General features: G+C 34.7%; 1 pseudogene across 1 annotated transcript; it reads left to right on the forward strand.

Moving 5' to 3' along the window:
* The first annotated feature begins 282 nt into the window (after nucleotides 1–282).
* Nucleotides 283–3,209, forward strand: LOC147510530 (methylthioribose-1-phosphate isomerase-like; annotated as a pseudogene). The gene is made up of 9 exons (XR_015216009.1): nucleotides 283–613; nucleotides 683–698; nucleotides 998–1,111; nucleotides 1,183–1,282; nucleotides 1,369–1,511; nucleotides 1,619–1,724; nucleotides 2,487–2,644; nucleotides 2,713–2,981; nucleotides 3,090–3,209. The product of XR_015216009.1 is annotated as a methylthioribose-1-phosphate isomerase-like (transcript).
* The last annotated feature ends 10,997 nt before the right edge of the window (nucleotides 3,210–14,206 follow it).

Consider the following 14,206-nt stretch of genomic DNA (forward strand, 5'->3'; position numbering starts at 1 on the left):
TTCAGATAATTGTCAACATTCAAGTATTGTATAATGATATTTGGATTAGAGGCTGAAATACCTAATCTGGTGGTGGGGCATATATTTTTTTCATATTGGAAAGTCAGTTCAGATAGATTAGTGCATACAACAATTTTGAATTTTGGCTGCTTTATTTCCATGTTTGAAACATATTGGCCATACTGATTTATGGTAACATCTTCAATAGGATAATATCCAATAGTTTCCTAGTGATACCTTTTTCCTTCACTCGTTCTCTTACCTCTTGATTGCTCCCTTCATATGCTTCCTATAGTTGGTGAGAGATATAAATGCAATGACTGTGAGGAAGCAATTGGTTTTGATTTGTGTGGAGAGTGTTATAATACTTCCTCCAAGCTTCCAGGCCGATTTAATCAGAAGCATACACCAGAGCATAAGTTTGAGCTTGTTAACTCCGACTTGATACGTAATATAATGAGGAGGTTGGTATCTAAACACTTTGAAGACAGTTCTACTCCTGTTCTCTCTGATGACGCTTCAGAAGATTTAGAAGATGGTCATCCTTCTCATGCACCCTTTGATGATACTCCAGAGAATCAAGAAGGAGATTCTCATTCCACCGCACAAAGTTGTAAGTTAAATCTGAATACTTTATATTTCATTATGACTTATTAGAGAATTTGAACTTCTGGTTATTAAGGGATTCAATCTATCTGGTATACTGATAGAGAAATGAAAAATTAAGGAGGCAAAAGTTTAGTTGTCATATTACGATCACCCACCAAATTTGGGACCGACCCAAATGGTCGATTTCGAAGTCCGTTTAGTAAGTACTTTGTTCTCACTTTTTATAACCTCAGTGTGTTTATACACTACCAAAAAACAACTTTATCCGACAGACACGAGAAAGATTACCCGACAGTTTCAGTCTGTAGGATGGTCCTGCAAATGATATCCATCGGGTATTATTTTTCCATCCGTCCAGTTAGTTCTTTCAGCACTTCATGTGTTTTAGTATATCCGCAGCCCTTTCCCTGGCTGTGGAAGTGTTTAACATGGAGCCATTTGTTGGAACATCTGAGAATGCAGCTTCTTTTCTTTTCAATAAATTAGACTATCTTGCCTCCAGGTACCTCTTTTTTTCTTAAGATGTCGTTTCATATCCCAACCATTATATGACTTATGAATTATTATTTGCAGCCGTCCAACTGCTGTAAACCTGTCAAATGCCGCAGTAAAACTTAAAGATGTCATAACAAAGAGTGTTGCTTCTTCAGGGGATTCTAAATCTGTTTTTCAGGTAGTAGATTTAAAGATTCTAGTCTTAGAATGATTGGAAGACTGTTACACTGATGAGAAACAAAAAGTTGTATTATCATTCTTCAGGCTTACATAGAATCTGCTGAAACCATGCTTGAGGATGATGTTGTTTCAAATAAAACTATTGGTTCATATGGAGCAAGCTTTATTAAGAATACTCTAAAGGATTCTAAGAACATTTCTATTTTAACTCATCGCAACACTGGCAAGTGCTCAGACTTTGCAATATTGTAGACTTTCGCATTATTCTATCTATCTAGTAAGAGCTTATGTAAAATAGGTTCTGATACATTCACCCTGTACATTGTTTCAATAGTCTTGCAACAGCTGGATATGGTACTGCCCTTGGAGTTATCCGTGCACTTTATACTGGTGAGGTCCTTGAAAAGGCCTTTTGCACAGAGACACGGCCTTTTAACCAGGCAAGTACCCTAACATTACCTTGTATCTTTGTCATTATAGTTTTGGCATTTGAATTTGACCGAAACTAGTCATTTTAAAAAGATGACATGATACCTAGGGTGTTTATGAAACAGGAGCATTAGACTCTAATCCAATATATCAAACAGCTATCTTGATCATCCTATACTACAAACGTCCAATACTATAGTGATTATGAAAAAGAAATTGAACAGGAGCATTAGAGTATGTTTAAAGGTTGTATTGCCTAGGGTGACATTTTACACAGAGAGAGAAGTGGGATGTATTGGATACTGACTATTAATGAGGCATTCACTCTATCACAATTTTTCAGAGAGTCGTGAATTAGTGATACTGGTCAACCGTAATGAAATCTGTTAAAAACTTGCGATTTGAAACGTTAAAGGTGTAATCCCTTAGCTGATTTTTGTTATGTAGAAATCAATGTGCATGGATAAAGTTACAAATTGAGGTTAGTAATGGCATAATCCCCAGAAATTGTGTCGTCCTAGGGATCAATTTCTCTAAACAATAAGAGATCTGCTAGTTGTTGTCATTGATTTCTTAAAACATTGTAAATAATAACTTTATTGTCATATTATGGAATGGTCGTTAACATTAAAAGGTAATTAATTAAGCCCCATTGTAATCCATGAGCCGCTTAGCGGATCTCTTCAACAAATAATTATTGTGTTGGTTTCAAAATTGAAGTACATATTGTGTCTTTAAATACTAATATGATTCTTCTCATTCTGCAACTTCAGGGATCTAGGCTCACAGCCTTTGAGTTGGTTCATGATAAAATACCTGCTACTCTTATAGTAGATTCAGCAGTAGCTGCATTAATGAAAACTGGATGTGTTAATGTTGTCATTGTCGGAGCTGATCGTGTGGCTGCAAATGGTATACACCGCACCAGTCTGTTATAAAGCTGAGATATATTTGGGTTCTTTTAACATAATTTAGCGTGCTTCTTTTCTACAATGCAAGTGACACTGCAAATAAAATTGGGACTTACAACCTAGCCCTTTGTGCTTTACATCATGGGATTCCATGTTTTTGTGGCTGCACCTGTGACTTCTATCGATCTGGCTCTTTCCTCGGGTAAAGAAATTGTTATTGAGGAAAGATCTCCAAAGGAACTCTTGAATTCTCGAGGGGGACTTGGTGAGCAAATTGCTGCATCTGGGATCTCTGTTTGGAATCCAGCTTTTGATGTTACTCCCGCAAATGTTATAACTGCCATTGTAACTGAAAGGGTCTCCCTCTCTCTCTCTCTCTGAGAATGCATTTGCAATTCATAAATCACTTACAGATACATGAGGAAAATTTTGTTTGATGACTTCTTTCACCTAATTCATGACCAGGGCGTCATCACAAAGACTGGGAGTGATGCCTTTAACATAAACAATTTTATTCAAAAGGCAAATGGCTGGAAGTGAGAGTGGTTCTTAGCATTGAATGAAGTTTATCGAAGAGATAATAAGGTACATGACCTGTAGTTCATCATTTGGTTAGGGCACTGCAGGTATATCCGATGGTTAACAACAACGTACATACCCCCGGTCCACGCCCGATTAGGCATAGCCGTCGAAAAAGTTTACTAATGTTTATTAATGTTTCTAATAAATTTACTTAAGTGATTTTTATTGAGTGTATATTAGGTTTATTAATGTTTCTAATAAATTTACTTAACTGTTTTTTTTTTTTTTAATTTGTTGTGCTAGATTGGTCGATTGGTCGCCAGAAGTAGTAGAATCAAGAAGAAGCTCCGAGTGGATACTGCTCAAATTAGCATGCTATAGACATTATTTGTGGAATTTTAGTTTTGAATAATTCGTCTAAATTTAGTTGAACGTTGTTAAGATTCTGTGAGACGATGTTTTTTTGCAAAAAAATAGTTATGTGAATTCTTTAAGATCTTTTGTATTAAATGATTTAGTAATGAAATTCATTTTGTTATGATTTGTGGTGAATTTTTATAGGGTTACTGTGTTCTATAAAAATTGTTATTGAGAATATATTAGGTTTATTAATGTTTCTAATAAATTTACTTAACTGTTTTTTTTTTTTTTAATTTGTTGTGCTAGATTGGTCGATTGGTCGCCAGAAGTAGTAGAATCAAGAAGAAGCTCCGAGTGGATGCTGCTCAAATTAGCATGCTATAGACATTATTTGTTGAATTTTAGTTTTGAATAATTCATCTAAATTTAGTTGAACGTTGTTAAGATTATGTGAGACGATGTTTTTTCGCAAAAAATAGTTATGTGAATTCTTTAAGATCTTTTGTATTAAATGATTTAGTAATGAAATTCATTTTGTTATGATTTGTGGTGAATTGTTATAGGATTACTGTATCTTATAAAAATTGTTTTGGGTAGGATTATGTAAATGGAAATGTACAGGTATCTGTATGAATTGCACCATTTGCAATGCTAAATGCGTTCCAAATACAACGTGTGTTTTTCTGGAGTTTATATCATTCGCAACAATTTTGGTGTAGCTAAAAGTTTTGATTCTACAGTAACGTAGACACTTTTTGCCACGCTTGGTGTGTGGCTAAATTTATGGACGTGTAGCCAAATGTTCAGATAAATATTTAAACTTCCCATACTGTGTAGCCAAATATTTAAACTTTCCGTAACGAAAATAGTGTAACAAAAGATTGTCTTTTGCGATGCCTAGTTGTGCAGCTAAAGGTATCAATTTTGCAACGCCAAGCGCTGCAAATAGTTTGAATTTTTTTTTCAATTAATTTAATTTTCATAAATAAAGTAGCAACGGAATTAGTGTATTAGTAGCGCCCACGGGCGTCACAACAAACTAGGAACATTTACCACGCCACCTTTGGCGTTGCATTTGAGTATTTGAGACACACTTTTTAGCAACGCCTTTGCAACGCCATCTGGTGTGTTGCGACAGATCTTTTGCCACGCTCAAAGGCACCTTTAGCAATGGGGTATGGCACTGCTAAAAACATGTTCTGTTGTAGTGTAGATAGGCGTGTTTGTTGACGTTGTCAGTTGATTACGTTAGGCGTTTTTCTTCGCCCTAACCTTAATTTCATACAAGGCTAAGACCAATCTTAACGAAACACAACAACACTCTAAACAATCCTTATATGCTAGTATGAACCTCTAACAGGAGATGCGAGGTGTGGAAGAAATGAGTACCTGAATGCCTCCTTGCTTCACTTATAAATAGTGTCTTGTTTACGCGAGCTCAGTGTATATAACAAGTTAGAACACTGAAAACCTTGAAGAAATAGAAGTTTGAAACAAACCTGTGGAAATCGGGCGCTTTCAGCCCAGGGCTGGTCGCGACTCGTGTTAAACTGGAGCTCCAGCGCCAGGCGGGGCCTTCGAACTTTGCCTTGGTAGGGCATGGGTCGTGCTCAGGTAAAAACTGGAGTTCCAGGCGTTTGGGCGCGGGTGGCGCTCCAATTTAGCCTGCCTAGGGCGCGGGTCGCGCTCTGTGTAATTCTGCGAGGAAACTTTCAGTGGTGAAACGAACAACCACAGTTAGAATCAAACAAGGGTGGGTAGGTTATGAGACTTTGGAAGACTAACAATTCTAAAGAAAACAATACTAAAGGGAACTAAGATGGCAGCGGTGCCATTTGATTAACGTTAAAATGATAGATAATTCTACTCACAAATAAGCGATGAAACTAAATGCAAGTAAAACTAAAACTAAACTTGTACTATATTTATCAAAGATTTTTCTACTCTCGAATCTATCGAAATAGAGTGGAGTAAAAGCTTCGTTCCACTCCTAGTTCTTTAGCATTCAATGTTTTCTAATATTATCAGTCCTAGCCAAAGTTAGTGAGAGTAATGGTGGGAATTTATACTACGATGTGAATTAAACTAACAAGATACGAATAACTAAATGACGGAAATACTAAGGTTTGAATCTAGATAAAGAATTAGGGGGCATTGAATCCACCTTGAATTCAACTTAATAAACTAGCATAGATTGTTGTAATCAAATTCTTACGTTCTTACAATAAGAATTGGTTGTTCTAATCCCTAATCATTCATGGCAATCTCTACCCTAATGACTAGCATGTGAGGAAGTTCTACCCATTCTCATGGCGAATCAACTACCTTCTAGAGTGGAATAAACTCTTACAATGATTCTACACTACACAATCAAGTTTTTATCAAGGCTTCATCAAACCCCTCTAATGGAGGTTTAGCCTTGATTCATAAAACTATCATTTCTCATGGAATTCAAACAAGACATCATATAAAGATTCTAACTTTACTAAATTGAACTAATCAATAATTCAAATCTAAATTAACAACCAAGAAATAATTAACAACTAAGAATCGAAATTAGGTCTAAGTAATTTTAAATAACAAAAACTGAAATTATGAAGAACTAACTATTTTTATTAATCTAATAAAGAATTAACAATCATTCAATAATCTAAATTAAAACAAGGTAATAGAAAACTAATTAATTTAATGTAAAAACTAGATCTAGAAATATGCTCTAATGGCTACTTGCTACCTAAACTAAGTATTTCTTAAGAGTTAAGTCTTGTGTGTAGAAATGGAGGAGACTAGATCCACATTTTCGTGCATGGGCTGAGGAGCCATGTTTTGGGCCGGAAAATCGAGCCCAAAGCCCAATTTTTTCAGTCCACAGAGCCCTTTTCAGTTGGTTTTAACTTCAACAGACTTTTCATCCACTTCATCTCCTCTGATTGGGTCAAGGCTTAGACCATTGGAAAGCTCTTTCTGAGCCAGTCGTTTTGACATATGGTAGGCCCAATTTCGAGGTATGAGTTCAAAGATACGGTCTTTGGAAGTTCCGCTGACTTTTGTGTGCTGTTTCTACCCGCGTTGACTTTGACTTTTCAGCTTTTGACCGGGCTTTACAAAGGTTTTTTCTCCTTGAATCTTGGCCTTTAATCACAAAACTTCTTAGCAACCTACCCTTGCTCTTTTATCTCGCCAAAGTGGCACATTTCTGCACATAATTGACTTCAATGCCTGAAATACATAAAAACACATAATCAGCATTAACTCTTATTTATTACTCACATAATTGGTCTAAAAGTATTATTGCTAAGGGATTAAAACTACAGTTTTGGGCTCTTATCAGTGTGGTGTGTTAAATAATTCTCACACATTTGTACGATTTACGTATTAAATGGAGAAATTCTCTATGTTATATTTGTGTGTATTATTTGTACTTTTTACTATACCATAAACAGAAAAAAAAAATTATAAAACCCAAAAATAAAAAAACTCACAAAAGCAAACAAGCTCGAATTATTGTGTTCACATCAAGTCGCGCACGCTAATAAAGTATGCCTAACTAGGGTCGCGCGCGCCACTATGTGGACTCTAACTAGCTTCAAATATTGAGGTCTACTACATAATTTCATAGTATACGTGTCGGTGTAACTACCCTGTGAAACCTTCTTCCATATGGTCTACTTCATTACAAAGCATTGATCTTCGTCTAGGAAATCTGACGTTAAAAGACCCACTTTGAAAACTACTCCCTTTCACATGCATGCCATGTACAAGTGTTCAAACAATAACACATTTGAACAAATCTGGAGCTACAATCAAAATGGAGCGAACTATGGCTGGCCATTTATCAACTGGTGTGATACTAAAGAATGGCACTTCACACGTGATGATCCTAGATTGGATGAGCCCTAAATTTATATGTTGAGATGTATATATATGTATTTGACATGCTCTTCCCTTTTTGTTGTGTTCTATTTGTTTGTTTCTTTGTATGTTGTTCGTTTTCTTTGCTTAGTGTGCAATTTTCAACTTTCTTTTTACATATAATATATTCTGTTATAATAACTTTCTGCTGCAGATGTCCAGCACTATTTTTGCTCAAGGTTCTCAGGTAACTTCTTTCTTCATCCCTTGATACTTCGAGGACTAAGCATCATTCTGTTTGGGGGTGGTTAGAACTTGTAGCAAAAATTAGGCATTTTTCGGTTATACATAGTTTTATTTGCTTTCAAAATAAGTGTATTTAGTGACAAAGTGTTGTTTCCTTTTCTATGATGAAAATTGTCTAGAAATCTCACATTAGCATTCGAATTAGGATTTGTTCTTAAGAAACTGAAGATAATATGTATACAATAGTTTTTATATCTTTTCATGAGCATTCATGCACTGAGTGCCATTGACTGTACATAGCAGTAAGTTTATGGGACCCACAATTAGACTACTTAATTACCAATCCTGTGAGAATCTAGCCAAAAAGCCTCGATATATGTGATATATGAGTAATGATACAGAGGGGTAGTTTTTCCGAATAGAGAAAAGCACGCATCTACTTACTTGATCACCATCCGAATCCTAGGCGAGAATTTAGGCTTTCTTTGGATCGACATTGCCAAAAATTCATACCTGTTATAAATTTTATCGCTAGTCGCCCCACTGAACCTTTCATAAAATCTTTCATTTTCACCAAAAATTTCTTACCCATCTATTAAACCCCAAATAAAATAACCCCACTTAAATGATGAGTAGGAGAAATAGGATGAAAAGTGGAAAAATAAAGAGAAAGACTTGTCCCAAATAAAAATCAGCTACTTGCTTTAGAAAGAAAAAGAAAAAGAGAAATAAGTTTCCAAAAAGTCAAAAGAAAAATCAAAGTTTGAAATCCCTAAAAATCAAATCAAAAGGAGTTCAAAAGTTTAAAAGTTCAAAGTATGGAAACTCATGTAGAAGTAGGGAAATAAAACAAGGATTTCTCTAGTGTAAATATCTGGAAGACTTGATTCTCTCATACTTGTCATTTTTTATTTGCCATTCCCATTTTTTTCTACACCACCACCTAAACCCCATAATACCTAATAAAAACTTCTAACTCAATTAGGAGTAGGATGGTGTGATAATAAGTAATAGATGTGATTTATCGACCTCAGCTCCTTTGATTATCATTGAGATGTGAGGAAACATATGCCACTCCACACTGGAGTTTACGAAACATTAGTGGAAAAATTATGAGCAAATTTGTGTTTCGACACATACTTGTGGAACCTATTTAAGGACGGACGCTCTCCAAAGGATCCAGAAACAGCCCTGCTTATACAGTTCGATGTAAAGTTTACTGCATGCATGATCATATGTAGATATTTTAATTATTGTGTGTATATTAACTTGAGTTTCAAAGAAATAAATCCTCGTTCCCCGCTAGTGAGATGTATAGATATCTAAGATTAATTAAGGAAATAAGCCTTTGTTATTGAGTCGTTGTAGTATAGGTGAAGTTTGTGAGTATCTTCTCTGGAAAACTCTCACTAGGCCATAACTCGTCCACTAGGGAATTCTTAGTGGTTTAAGGCCTTGTTGCATGCGATCAATGCAACCATACTCTGCGAAATGAGAATTAGCTTAGGACTACACATTTTTTGCCACTTATTTGTTTTAATGTCTCTTCTTTGCTTGAGGATAAGTAAAGTGTTGTTTGGGGGTGATGTGATAAGCACCCAAAACTGCCCCCCATAGAGACATAGCATTTTGGTTAATTATGTGTTTAATAATCATGAATTAATTGTGTTTTCATGTTTTTACAGGTTTGAGCAATCAACGTGAAAATAAGGATAAAAGCCAATATTTAAGCACGGAATAGGGTGTCTATATGAAGTCTTCTAATTTAGCCCACGTGAAGCCCAACTAAAGCCCAAGGAAGCAAAAAGGACAAATTCAAGTCAAAACAAGATGAACGTGCCGAAAAATATCAAATTCTAGAACCCCATATCTTCTGAACCTGGATTCTAATGGCGGCAAGTGAACCATCAGAATGATCAGTGCGACGAGCTCTACACATAGGTAGGACTTTGTAAAAAGTCAATTTTTGGACCTGCCACTGGTCGAAGCATGAGGGACCCACTGTGCGGACACACAGAATTTGGTGATCAACCTCACATGTCAAACTTCCGCACAAATCAAGATGCATTAAAACCGTGAAAGACTTTTGTGCATAAATTTGGCACAAAAGTCCTAATTGGTGGCATGATTTGGTGGCAAACAAATTTATTTGATTTTGGCACAAAAGTCCTGATTGGAGACTTAATTAGGTGGCTTAATGTCTTCATTAGAAAAAAATAATTAAGATTTCTCATTTAAGGATGTAGTTGGATGGTGGAAATTTAAGTGGATGCAAAAAAAATGAGAGCAATCTCTTGCTATAAAAAGGAGGTTTCATGAGCAAGAAATAACTTTTGCTTCATTTGCTAGTTTTAGTCCGGAGTAGAAAGTTTCCAAGTTTGTAATTTTTGGTTTTTGTAGTATGTAATATGTTTTCAATACTAAGTTAAACTCTTTTCTAAGTTGAGTCTTGCATATTAAGTTATCTAGTAGAATCTTCTTTTCTTGTAATATATTTCTCATTTTAAAGTACATCTCCTGATCAGTTGTTGTAGCCAAAACTAGTGTAATTTAAGTTGAGTAACTTGCTTATTAAGTAACATAGTAGCATAGGTAAAAAAAATTAAAAGTAAAATCATGCTCACTTAAGTTCCTCAAAGAGTTATTTCCAGTTAGTTGTAACAAGCGTTCTGATCTTTTGGTGTGGAACGAAACCCTCACTCCAATTATATTGAAATGTGCACGTGAGCGAGGTATTTCAATGGTTGTACTCGAGTGTGTGTGAGAAAAGGTTTTTTACACGTGCAAAAGTGCATCATATCACTTATCCAAATTTCTTGAAACGTGAAAACCCAACTCTCCATAAAAATAACCCAAGCCACCTTTGATAAAACCCTTTGACTTCTTAATATTGTATAATAAAAGAAGTTTGATTGAAGTTTTGTGAGAATGCCCAATGAGGCGAAGATCATATTGAAGCAACTTAAATAGCAATGTAATCCCAATCATACGAAAAGAGATATGATAAACACCATTTTAAACTCAAAACTATAATTGTGGAGACATTCCCACTACATATAATACAACTATATTTTGAGGTTAGCTCGATTCATTTGCATCCAGTTTTTTATTTTCCTTCAATTATTCTTTGATGTTAGTTCGATGCACTTGCATCCAGTTTCCGATTTCCTGTTAATTATTCTTTGAGGTTAGTTCCATGCACTTGCATCCAGTTTTCGAATTGCCGTTGATTATTTTTTAAGATTAGTTCGATGCAGTTGCATCCAATTTTTGATTTCCCGTCAATTATTCTTTGAGGTTAGATCAATTCATTTGCATCCAGTTTCCGATTTTCCATTAATTATACTTTGAGGTTAGGTTAGTTCAATGCAGTTTCATTGAGTTTTCGATTTCCCGTTAATTATTCTTTGAGGTTAGATCAATATTTTTGTATCCAATTTCTAATTTTCCATTAATTATACTTTGAGGTTATGTTAGTTCAATGCAGTTGCATTGAGTTTTCGATTTTCCGTTAATTATTCTTTGAGGTTAGATCAATGTTTTTGTATCCAGTTTCCGATTTCCCAATAATTATACTTTAAGGTCAGTGCAATGCAGTTGCATCCAATTTCCAATTACTCAATAATAATTATTTGAAGTTAGTTTAACGCAGTTACATCCAGTTTCTAATTTCCCGTTAATTATTCTTTGAGGTTAACTCCATACAGTTGCGTCTATCTTATTTGATTCTGAGTTAATTATTCTTTTAGGTTAGTTCAATGTATTTGCATTAAGTTTCCAATTTCCCGTTAATTATACTTCGAGGTTAGTTCAATGCGGTTGCATCCAATTTCCGATTTCCCATCAATTATATATATTCTTTGAGGTTAGAGCAATGCATTTGCATCTAGTTTATGATTTCACGTTAACTATACTTTGAGGTTAGCTCAATACATTTGCATCCAGTATCTAATTTCCCGTTAATTATTCTATGAGATTAGTTCAATGCAGTTGCTTCTGATTTCCCAATAATTATTTTTTTGCGGTTAGTTCAACGCATTTGCATCCAGCTTTTGATTTCTCGTTAAATACTCTTTGAGTTTAGTTTAATGTATTTACATCCAGTTTCTGATTTCCTGTTTATTATTATTTTAGGTTAGTTTCATGTAGTTACGCCAAGTTTCTGATTTCCCGTTAAGGTTGGTTCAATGCAATTGCATCCAGTTTTCAATTTTATTTTAATTATTCTTTGAGATTAGTTCAATGCATTTGCATCCAATTACTGATTTCCTATTAATTATCCTTTGAGGTTAGTTCAATTTTTAAAAATGTCATGGAATTGACAACAATGTGTGATAAGTATAGTTTAATACTATTTTTTAGTATTTTTACTTGTGGCCATTAATTAAGAAAGATATTGGTGTGTTCAATTCAGCTAAACTACATTCAAAACTATACCAACCGAAGCAAGTCTTATGTTTAGATATTTATTGTTAACTATGGAGATTAGAGTCTTCATTGAGATTACTAATGACATTTTGTTTTTAGATTGGCAAGCCCGTTTTAAATGAGAATGTGAGGGTCTTATCGGATATAGCATCCTATTTGGATTCTTAGTCACTGTGCATGTATGCCATGTGAAACCATAGCTCCATAGAATGAGAAAAATAAGAACAATCATTAGATTGTAATTGCCTTGCAGCTGTTGAGCAAGGTTGCTAAAGTTAAGAAAGTTGTTGATCCTAATGAATCAAACAACTCACCATTCTTTAAACTTATTACACTTGAAACCAAGCTCTTCTTACTCATCAATGTAAGAAGGGTGAATGAGAATTTTAGTTTTGCCTCGCAACAACACTATTTTAGTTCACGAATGGCTGTCATAATTATAATATAAGAGTTACACAACCAAATTGGAGAATCCAAAGAACCATATATCAAAATTTTAGTGTAGTTCTATATATATAATGGCTGTCAATAGTGTATTGTTCTCGTTCAAGCACATAGTTTTAATTGAAAGAGCAATAATATTAAAAACGTTGTTTGTAAGAATAACAACAATACACCATTGACATAATTGAGCCCAGTATGCTTCATTGCATGTTCAAGGTTTGAGTCCATTATTCTATTGTTTTCCATAAGACTCTTTAGAGTTAGAGTTGTCATCACTCACTCAGGAGCTTGGCCGGCAAGAACACCAAAAGCCACAAAATTGGTTTCTTATCGCAAATCGTGCGTATTTTCAAATAGATTTTTGTGGGTCGTTCATAGTTACACATGCATTCGCAAGTTCATTTGGAATCCTAAAGTACAAAAACAAAAACAAGCAATATTGTATTAAACAAATAATAGTGATTTAGTTATTAGAAGTAAATTTTGTACTTAATTAAGTTGGCAAAACCCAATTTTTGTGTCAAGTCTGAATGAATACCGAAAGCTCACAGATATATGGTCAAACCATATGCATATATATGGTATATAAGACTTATAATTCTCCATTTTAATAGAGGTCACGTAAATGTAGGAAAAAACAATACTACCTGAACTAAATCAAATTATGTAATTAGAGAATGTCAAATGATGTATCCAACAGTAAGATTGTCTAGAGTAGTTATGAGGTAAGTCGGATATGAGCTAGAGGAGTTCCTTTTCTTTTGTTCCAGTGGATACAGAACTGAATCAACACAACGGGTAGTTTTAGAAGGCCACCAAATAGTAATGCATGCATATGCGAGTTATAAGATGGTCATTCCTTCATTTCCAATTCAAAATATACTGGCATCAAATGAGTGACATAGATTCTTACCGGCCTCATTTGTGAGTGTTGTTGTTGTCTCCATGTTGAATTCATCATTCATTCACAACAGCTACTAGACAAAACCATAAGCTTAGTAAATAGTGGTAAAAAATAATTAATGACTATACACAGTACCAAAATTACCAACAAATGTTAATATGTAGCAACCACCATCATAAACCATATAAATATCAAAATTACACATAATCAATTGTCAATGTAATGTAAAACTTACGAAAAATAAGCCAAGACTCAATATTCAAAATGTCTCACCAGTTTTGAGTAATATATGTGAAACTTAGATACTGTCTTGGATCAATAAGCCAAATACTCCATTCCATCTTTTTTGTAGGATCTAAATGCCTTTGAACTATGTAGAAGAACTGTAGGCATCACTGATAAGCACCCAAAACTGTAATATAAAACCCTGTATAGGTATAACATTTTGGTTAATTATGTGTTTACTAATCATGAATTAATTATATTTTCGTGTTTCTATAGGTTTTCGCGATGAACATAAAAATGATGATAAAGCCAGTATTTAAGCACGGAATAGTGTGTCTACGTGAAGTATTCCGATTTAGCCCATGAAAAGCTCCATGAAGCCTGACCAAAGCTCGGGACTCAAACAAGACATTTCTAGGTCAGAACAGGGTTAAATTGCCAAAAAACATCAAACTTCCGACAAACATATCTTCTGAACCTGGACTCTAACACCGGCAAGTGGACCATCAGAACGATCAGTGCGACAAGCTCTATCCAATGCCAGATTTTGCAGAAAATCAACTTTCAAACCCGCTACTAGACAAAGTATGCGGGCCTACTA

Source organism: Coptis chinensis, chromosome 3 (genome assembly GCF_015680905.1).
Source record: "Coptis chinensis isolate HL-2020 chromosome 3, ASM1568090v1, whole genome shotgun sequence".
Lineage (NCBI taxonomy): Eukaryota > Viridiplantae > Streptophyta > Magnoliopsida > Ranunculales > Ranunculaceae > Coptis > Coptis chinensis.